Source organism: Glycine max, chromosome 19 (genome assembly GCF_000004515.6).
Source record: "Glycine max cultivar Williams 82 chromosome 19, Glycine_max_v4.0, whole genome shotgun sequence".
Lineage (NCBI taxonomy): Eukaryota > Viridiplantae > Streptophyta > Magnoliopsida > Fabales > Fabaceae > Glycine > Glycine max.
The window spans coordinates 44,537,145-44,547,780 of NC_038255.2; the positions used below are offsets into that span (position 1 = coordinate 44,537,145).

General features: G+C 35.8%; 1 pseudogene; it reads left to right on the plus strand.

Annotated features, from left to right (window-relative positions):
- The first annotated feature begins 775 nt into the window (after positions 1–775).
- Positions 776–9,263, plus strand: LOC100791964 (ethylene-insensitive protein 2-like; annotated as a pseudogene).
- The last annotated feature ends 1,373 nt before the right edge of the window (positions 9,264–10,636 follow it).

Genomic DNA, 10,636 nt, shown 5'->3' on the forward strand with positions numbered 1-10,636 from the left:
GCAAATGAAGGAAAGAGAAGAAGCAGAGAAGGTAAACACTACTTCAGAACCCTAACTGTACGGTCATCATCATCGTCCTTGAATTCCGTGCTAAATGTTCCTTCCTTCTGCATCAGATCCACGCCAACGTTTTCATTGCCTCTGTCTGTTATCTCTTACTACTTGAACTTTTCCACTGAGTGAGGTTTCAGGCTTTTACCTCTCTAACTCTTTCTTCTGGTGCATTTCGGAGCTGAGTTCTGTTTCGCGACTTGTGTTATGCTTTTCTTTTGGGGGGGAAATTTTCATGTGGATTTGCTTGCTTAGGTGCTATTTGTTACCGCTTTCAAGTGTTGATAGTAATGAAGAAAGTGAATAAAAATGTTCTGTTATTTTCTTGTTCTGTTTTTACTTTTAACTTTGCTCTTATTGTTGTTACATTGGTCAATTTGATGATGCAGGATTTGAGAAGTTCGAGTGGGAAGTGATGATGATGGATGCATTTGGGAACCCTTTTTGAAATTGAAAATCGCCGGAGCTGTTTATGAATTTTGGCCTCAAATTGGATTGATTTTCAGTCATGTTGAGGAGATTAATGGAATTGTTAATAGTGGTGTTGTGAAAAGATTTTGTGATGGTATACGGGTTGACTTGATCGAAAACCTCGGTCTTGTTAATATCTGATGATCATAGCTGATGGTTGAATACTTTTTGCAAGTTGCAAGTGCTTTTGGCAGCTTAGTATATATATTTGCAGTAATGGAATTGTCTATGGGTCATTGAGTTTTAGCTACTTCATAGCCTTATTGTTGCTAGTAAGATATCAAAGAGTAAAATGGAAGCAGAGACATTGAGTCCTAACCATCCTCCTAGCTTTCTTTGTCAGTCGCTTCCTGCTGTTGTACCTATGCTTCTGATTTCAACAGTATATGTTGACCCTGGAAAGTGGGTAGCAACTGTTGAAGATGGTGCACGGTTTGGGTTTGATCTGATGGCTGTCATGCTTATTTTCAATTTTGCTGCTATCTTCTGTCAGTACATATCTGCAAGGATTGGTGCAATTACTGGAAAAAGTCTAGCTCAGGTATTTTGTCTTGCACCTCAGGGATTTATAAATTATACTGTTGTTGAGGTAGTAAGATTGCAATATTTGAAAAGCTTCTGCACTCTGAGCTGCTTTTTATCCCCCCTCAGAAAAAAAAAACTGTTCTATTTGAGTTTCAAATAATTTGCTAGTTTTGTTGTCTTTTTAATGTAGCACCCTGCCATTCACTCCCTATTAAATAACTCGTTGCACAGTAGGAAGACTATTAAGAAGAAATCACTTATCAAGAGGATATGAACCCAGAAGAAAATTATTAAACAATCTTTTACCTTCTTTTGCTCAAAATTCATCTACCAAAAAATCAAAATTCACTCAATAAAAAATTCATAATTTGCGTGTTTTTCTTATAGACTAACATTACTTTCTTTTTCCAAAGATTTGCAGTGATGAGTATGATACATGGACATGCATGCTCCTTGGAGTTCAAACAGAACTTTCTGTGATAATGTTAACATGGTAGTACGCTTGATTAACCTTCAAAGATTTAGCTGGCTCTTCAAAGATTTTCACAGGATTTAATCTTATTTTTGGGTGGGACTTGTTCACTTGTGTCTTTTTAGCTGCTACTAGTGTTGTTTTTCATATTCTTCTCTCAGTTTTTCTTGTAAGTATCATCATTTACTTATTCATAAATCTCTGTTGAACAACACTATACTTATCAAATTGCTTTTGTCTAGGACATTGAGAAGGCAAAAATCCTAGGACAGTTTGTTGCAGGTTTTGTATTTCTTTCGTTTATACTTGGACTGCTTATCAATCAACCAGAAGTTCCATTTTCCATGAATGGAATACCAGGGGAGGGTGCATTTGTGCTAATGAGTCTTCCAGGAGCAAATCTTGTACCTCACAACTTTTACCTTCATTCCTCTATTGTACAGGTATTATTTCGTCTTGTTTTTAATTTTCCTCTATGCATATACAATGAAATGTCTGAATCCTTCGGAAACTGCAAAGAACATATGCTTAATGTGTCTGTGGATATATTTGCTCCTCATGTTTTGTGTGTTCATAAAGGAGAAACTTGCCTCTTGCAATATGGTAGTAGCTTGCATGGGCAGTTGCCTTGCTGCTGGACTGCTGGAGGTTTACTAACTTTGATAAATCTTATGTTCAAGTTGACAAGCACTTTGAGCAACGCTGACCTTTAATTTCCTCTTTATTATAGAATGATAAACTTATCGTTATTCATTATTCTTACTTGATTTTGTATACTTGTGTCCAAAACCTTGTATTGTGAGTGGTTTTTTGACCATGTCTCTCTACTGTTACATCATCAGATGGTTGCTTTATCTAGTGAAGTCATGAAAATATTATATAATCAATTTTTGAACACTTGCTAATTTGAAAGATAGAAACCAAAATGTGATTTGAGTTCTCTTGCCTCAAAAGCTCTACAGTCTACAAGTAAATTGATGTATGGTTTCCTTAATTAACTATGTTTTAAGTTCCTGCAGTTTAATGTTATTCTTGCTAGCACCCTTATGAAGGGAAATGAGGGCATTTATACTAGTTCTTTGAATTGGTAATATGATAATACTTTCTTGGAAGTTGGCTCAATGGGGTTGCATTGGGGTATTTGTTTCCATGATGCAGGCATTGTTTTAAAAAGGGATATTATGCACAAAATAAAATTAGCATTCTTTATTACTAGATGTTGTTGGGAGAAATGTATCATTTACCAATATGCTAGTAATGGTTTTGGAGTAGTACCTGTTAGTGTTACCTATTTCTAGATAGCTAGGCCAAGTCCAATTCTAACAGAAGGTTTAGTAACTGATAGTTTCTCTTAAGGATGTTCATTGGTAGTTATATTCTTGCATTGTAATGAACCTACTACATTGTAATGGCACACTTTAAATGGAAAGGTAAAGGTGTATTACAAATTCTCAAAGTGATATTCTTTTACTGATATTGTTTATTCATGTATACAAAATCTATGTGTAGTTCCTCAGTAAGTTTCTTATAAGTTTAAGCTATACAATTGCTTCCTGATAAAAGTAGAGCTTTCTTAATGTTGTATTTATGATTTTAGGTTTGTCTCTGATCAATCATCACTTCCCATACAAACCTTTCATCATTTGTGCACCTAGGTGAAAATGATTGTACATCATGTTCTATGTCAAATTGGGTGCAACTTTGAGTTCTTGCCAATTTGATTTTTTTTCCAGCGGCATCAGGGATTGACAAGCATTTCTAATATGTCAAAATGGGGTGCAACTTTGAGTTCTTGCCAATTTGATTTTTTTTCCCAGTGGCATCAGGGATTGACAAGCATTTTTAAGAATGCTTTGTGTCATAACCATTTTTTGACCATATTATGTGTTTCCAGTGGTCTTTATTTTGTAAATAATATTTTTTTTATCAGCAAACATAATATATATATTAATAAATAAATTGAGTACCAAAGGTACTAAAGTACAACTATGTAATTGCCCTTACTCTGGTTCCAATACAGACTAAATGGAGTCTGGTTAGGAACCATAGCCAGGCCATACCCTGATGTTAAACTCTACTATTAATCTATGGTTATATCCTCTAGTGATACACAAACCCTTCTCTTAGGTTAGTAGACCATTGATTAAAATGAATTACAAAGTCCTTCTCCAGATTCCTAAGCCATGTCCACATGAGGAAAGCTGCCTCTTCCATCATTTTGTTGATGTCGAAGGAGTCATTGGAGAAGATTATGTCATTCCTTTTCTTCCAAATAGTCCAAGTGACAGCCAACCACCAGCATTTCCATCTATTAGTCCTTAGTCCATCAGCCACTATAGATCCATGTTGGAGGAAATGTTGTCTTGGATCTTGCGGAAAAACTCCCACATTGTTCACCCAAGACAAGGATTCCCACCACATAGGGATGATTTTAGTGCAATGAAAGAACAAGTGTCCCGCTTCCTCCTCCGCGCTTCTGCAAAATGGGCAGATCCTATCATCGATCTCTACTTGTCTCCTGTGAAGATTTGTTTTAGTTGGCAACCTGTCTCTAAGTAGCCTCCTAGCAAACACTGCAAATTTGGTTGGAACCTTCATCTTCCACAGCTCCTCAAAATCCCTATCCTGTGTCCCATCTGTTGCTCCCCCCATCATCATCCTGTAAGCACTTTTCGCCGTATATTGCCCACTTGAATCTGGTGTCCACACCCAGTCATCTCTTCTTTGTATCTGGATAGCCTTACTTTCTACATGTTGTAAGAAATTTACAGCCATTGGTATCTCATTGTCAAACAATGGCCTCCTCCACAAAAAGTTCCACTCCCACTCTTCTTCCCTATATCCTCCCATCTGCTGGATAATTTGGTTTTGTTGGCACGATATTAGGTACAGTCTGGGATATTTTGCTGCCAATGATTCCTCTCCATCTACCCACTTATCTTCCCAAAATTTGATTCTATCTCCACAGCCAAGCCTCCACTCTATGCTATTACTCAGCTCCATCCCCTGTTGTGAGTTTTGAACGACCATCTTTAGATCCCTCCACCAAATGGACTCATGATTGTCTCGATGTGCTTCATCCAATCCCCTCCAACCTCCATATTTAGACTCCAGAACCCTAGCCCACAATTGTCCTTCATGCTGAAATAGATTCCACCTCCATTTGCCTAGCAGGGCGATGTTGAAGGTATCGATGTCCTTGATTCCCAGACTCCCTTTCTCTTTTGGGAGACATACTGTCTCCCATTTGACCCAAGCAATCTTGTTTTGATCTGTGCCGCCTCCCCATAGGAATCTTCTTTGTATAGACACTAGCTTCTCCACCACTTTCTTAGGAATCTTGGAAAAAGATAAAAAGTAAATAGGCAACGAAGTTAAGACGGACTGAATAAGAGTCACTCTCCCCCCAAATGAAAGGTGTCTTTGTGTCCATTTATTTAGAGCTCTCTCACACTTTTCAAGAATAGGATTCCACATGTGAAACCGTCTAAGGTTTTCCCCTATAGATATGCCTGGATAAACAAACGGGATGGACAACAAGCTACAATTCAAACAACTGGCTGCTTCCCTCTTCCACCTATCTGACATTCCAAATGCACCAAAACAACTTTTTGCAAAGATAATTTTAAGGCCAGAAACCATCTCAAAAGTCCGCAGAATTGCCTTGATAGCCTTAACATTCTCCATCGAACCCTCTCCAAAAAAAATGGTGTCATCCGCATATTGGAGGATGTTAATATCCACATTATTTGAGCCCACTCGGAATCCCTTGAATAAGTTTTGTTTCTCAGCCTCTCTCATCAATCCATTCAACGCCTCAGCAACAATATTAAAGAGAAAGGGTGCTAACGGGTCCATTTATTTGATAAATAATATGCTGATGACCGCCTCAGCAAACGAGTTCTACAGTACAGGTCCTGTGCTGCTTACTTTTCAGGATGCATTATCACCAATGGTACAGGTCTCCTTTTCCTTTATAATTGATTTACATCAGAATACTTACAACACCCTATTTGTCATTCATGATCTGAAGTCTGAAAATATATAATAATCCTAGGATTCTTATGCAGGTCTTACGTAGCCCAATAGCTCTGCTTGGGTTTTTGCTCATTTTGTTTCTTGCAAATCAAACCACAACATTAACTTTGAGTTTAGGCAGAGAAGTAGTAGTGCATGGTTTCTTAAAATTGGATATTCCAGGTTGGCTTCATTTTGCTACAATTAGAGTGATTGCTGTTTTGCCTGTCCTTTATTGTGTCCGGAGTTCAGGAGCTGAAGGGATGTATCAGCTACTATTATCCACGCAAGTTTTGGTAGCTCTGCAACTTCCATCTTTTGTGGTCCCCCTTTTTCGAGTTGCTACATCTAGATCAATAATGGGTGTACACAAGATTTCTCAGTTTCTGGAACTTTTGGCATTGATGATATTCGTTGGTATGCTTGGCTTGAATATTTTCGTGGTGGTAGAAATGATATTCGGCAATAGTGATTGGGCAAGTGATTTGGGATGGAATGTGGGGAGTGGTGTGTCTGTCTCATTTAGTTCTTCTTACTGCTTCTTTTACATCGTTATGTTTGATGGTTTGGTTAGCCGCTACACCTTTAAGATCTGCCAGTGTCCAATTAGATGCTCAGACATGGAACTGGGATATGCCAGAGACTCTGCCAAATCCTCCAGTTGTTGGTGAAGAATCGTATTTAACTGAAACAATGTGTCATGAAGATGTATCTAAGCATGTGGAGGAACACACACCAGTTGTAGCAAAAAGCTGGGACTACTCAGATGTTATCACTTCCAAGTTTTCATCCTGATCTACCTGAATCTTTAATGGAACCTGAACCCCATGTGAACCCCATGTGAATACTGTAAGGGATACTCATTCTATTACATCGACTTCCACATCAGAGTTAGAGGCAGTATCAACTGTAGTTAATGAGATTTCTGATTCTTGTTTGGAAGACACCAAAACTATAACAATGGAAACAAATGCTGAAAGGGATGACGATGATGGTGATTCATGGGAAGCTGAAGAACCTTCCAGAGTGGTATTAGCCAGTGTCCCATCTTCAACATCAGATGGCCCCGCATCATTCAGCTGCTCTTGTAATTTACATTTAAAAAGTGGATGAATAGGCATTGAAGTGCTGGCCCTTTCTTGTCTCCAAAAAGGGAATCATTTAGTTTATATTTATACACTTCTATTTTAAGTGGTATTATACTAATTGTTTGCTGCCCAAAAAATGTGGTATGCATCTGTTGTTGATAAATCACATGGAGAAGTTGCTCCAATGTGTTAAGCATTCATCCCTCCTCAATGTAGATCCTAATCTTTGCAGACAATATAATATGTGTGTTTGTTGCATGCTCTTCTAACAATTCTCCCACTAGCTCACAACACTCTTCATTTCTGTCTTTTCCTGCCACTATAGTTTTCTCCAGTACATTGGCATTTATATATTTTATTTTTCTTTATGAGCAGGGCATCATTGATCCAGCTTTCCTCAAGCCTCATAGTCCCTTGGATCCATGCTTCTGCCTTCAAGTTCAGCGAAAGTTAAGCCCCCATCTTTCAAATGGGATGCTACCCCCAACTACAAAACCAGGCCAGGGCAAATACACAACTGCATCAACGTTGCTTGAACTTATCAAGGAAGTCAAGCTTGCGATCTCTGGCAGGAAAGGACGTACTGGAACTGCCGCAGGTGATGTGGCTTTCCCTAAGGGGAAGGAAAATTTTGCGTCTGTTCTCAAACGGTACAAGCAGAGGTTATCTAACAAGCCCATTGGCACTAATGGAGGAACAGGTTCACGTAAGATCCCCACATTAGCACCATACAACCAATAGCATTTTGCGTTAACAAAATCAGCGTTAATTGGGCTGTTTTGTAATTTATTTTCATTAGCAGCTCATACTGTCAAAGAATGTTGTCTCCGTGTATCATATTCCATTCCCTGCTGACATTGTAGCAAATTTTATCCACGTAGGGCAAGATGCAATATGTTATACTTTTTTGTTAGTTTTTGGTTAATAATCTAGCCTCAGCATAGAAGGCAAGGAAATCGATGTAGTAATGTTTTGAAATAATTATTACATCAAGTGAAGTTTAAACAATAGTGACAATAACGTTTACTACGAGATTCTTAACATTAAATAAAATATAATTCAGGCTATGTGAAGGTGACCACCTAATATCATTATACGTTTAATTTCAACAATCTGCGTGTAGCGCGGAAAAGAAAGCAAGTTTGTGTAAATTACTCAATCTTCTATGCCTCATGTTGCATGAATGATGAAAAATGACTTTTGATGCAAATTAGAGTCGAGCTGCCTTAAATGTTAATCAATGGTCATCCAAATTCCAAAGCGAAACCATGTTCAGTGTATCAACGATCAAGGATGCATTATTATTTCGGACAAGATGTGCATTAAAACCATGAGAGAGATTGAATTTATACGTTTCAACGTGTCCAACCATGTTGTGACACGTGGCATACGTTTCACAACCAAACCGTGTTACTTGTTACTAGTTTCTATCTTATGGCTGTTCCACAAGTTTCATTCAAATAATCAGATCGCATCTATTCTTCCCTTCAATCTTTCTTCCAAAATTAAATATTCTTTCCTAATCATTAAGTGGCAACGCCCAATCCAATCTCTCTTCAGTTTCTGTGTTGCAGACGGTGCTTCCTTCACTAACATCATCAGTAACAGGTACGCAATTAGCAATTTCTTAATTCAATTTCTTTCTTCCGATTCATCACCTTTTCAATTTGTTATTTCCCCCCTTCTAAGGTGTCCCCAGCAATCTATATACTCAAAACAATGAGTGAAATTCCAAAAAACTATAATCATATCTATAATATGTTAATTATCAACTTATTTGTACTCAGTAATTTTTTTTATTTTTGATTTTTGGTATAAAATTCATCTATGGGTCAATCAATCCTGTTTCAGTTAAGTGCAGTTTTTTTTTTCTATTTCTCTAGTTTGGAAAATTAAATTGGAAATCACGAATATTAGAAGCTATAAATATGTACCTATGCTATGTATTTGGTTGTTGTGGCTTTATGTTCTGAGGAATGAAGATGGCATGTCGTAGGTATTATAAATAAAGATAAAGACAAGAAAAAGTAAAGTTGAGAAATGGGGTTCGTGATGGTTATATCGTTGCCCTTAATATTGTTCATCTTGATCCTGGCTTTGGCATGTTACCTGTTGGGCCGGGCCAAGGGTCGACGACAACAGCCACAACAATATGGGCCTCCCGCTCCTCCACCACAGGCCCAACCCAGATAGCCATTTGTCATTACTGTTAGTTCCTCTGGGGTTTGTGTTTGTTCATCATCAACACTCAACAGTACTGTGCACCCACTTTGGATTGTAGTTTGAAAACTGTTGTGTAATTATAATTATAAACATATACACAGTTTTTTTTTTTTTGGTAAAATGACTATCTACATAATAGTTGATGAAAAACTAGTGTGATAGAATCTTACTATTCTTGACTTAATCTTGAATAAAATGTTAGAGCATTGAAATTTATTTCCCCATTAGTGGGTATGTTTGGTGATTCAGATTATGCCTTGAGAAAAAAATTGTATCAGTAGTGGTTGGTGCTTACTATTATGAACATCTTCACCTATTAGTTACAATGAATTTGTAGATGGTCGAGCTGCCAATGAATTTGTAGATGGTCGAGCTGCCAATGAACTCCTAAACCAAAGCAAATAACTTGATTTCTATGTTCTCTCTTCATCAATTTGTTAAAGTAGATTGATTATATATATATATATATATATATATATATATATATATTGCTAAAGTAGATTTTGTCACATATCCAAAGATGCGAGGCAGTAGTAACCATGGATTATTAATATTAGAAGAATAGTAACCATTTAAGAATGTTATTAATATTAGAACAATAATCACCAATTAACAACGGTATTAGCCTACTACACACAACTAGCCAAAACACTAGCTTAAACATATTTAAAATCTGGTTTATCTATATCAGAATACTGGTTTAACCATACTAAAATAACACTACTACAAAAAGCAGTTTTAACATCGATTTTGTATAAAACTGATGTTAAGTTAAACGCGGTGGCATATTTGTAAATAAAGTATTCTTCTTAAAATCGGTTTTTCAAAAAACCGATGTTAATGCATACACGTTAACATTGGTTTTTTAAAAATCGATGTTAACATCGGTTTTTCAAAAATCGATGTTAACGTATAATATGTTAACATTGGTTTTTCAAAAAACCAATGTTAATGCATACACGTTAACATCGGATTTATAAAAACCGATGTTAACATCATAGTTAACATCGGTTTTTCAAAAACTGATGTTAACGTATGATATGTTAATATCGGTTTTCTAAAAAATCGATGTTAATGCATACACGTTAACATCGGTTTCTAAAAAACCGATGTTAACGTATGATATGTTAACATCGGTTTTTCAAAAAACCGATGTTAACGTATCATACGTTAACATTGGTTTTCCAAAAAACTGATGTTAATATAAACTTTTTTTTAATTATTTATATATTTTTAAAAAAATCATATATTGTGTTATTAATTATATTTTAATTAAAAAATATAATAATTAAGAAACAATTATAAATTCAAAAGATAAACATTTAAAAATTAAACTACATTTTTAGAATGAATTTCGTAATTTTAATTTTATTATTATTTAATCAACAAAATTTGACCAAACTTCGTCATATTTTTTATCATTTGATTAAGTAAAATTTTTTCTTCACTGCTTAAATGACCAACATACAAATGGAGGTGAAATTTAATATTTTGGTTATTACCAAATGCATTGTGTTAAGAGTAAATAGTGGATGCTACTAAAAAAGAGTAAATAGTGTATGTTAATAATTTAATTTTTTACACTAATATTTAATAATAAATTATTATGTACAATTTTTTTCTCATGTTAGTTATCCTAAAAATTGTAGTAATAATAAATTTTAACTAATGAATGATATAAAAAAATTAAATGGTTTCTTTATAGAAATTAAAATCTTGCGTAACTTTTTTTTTGTTAAAGATCGGTCTACCGCAAATGTCCAAATGTAGTATGTGACTACTACCCAAG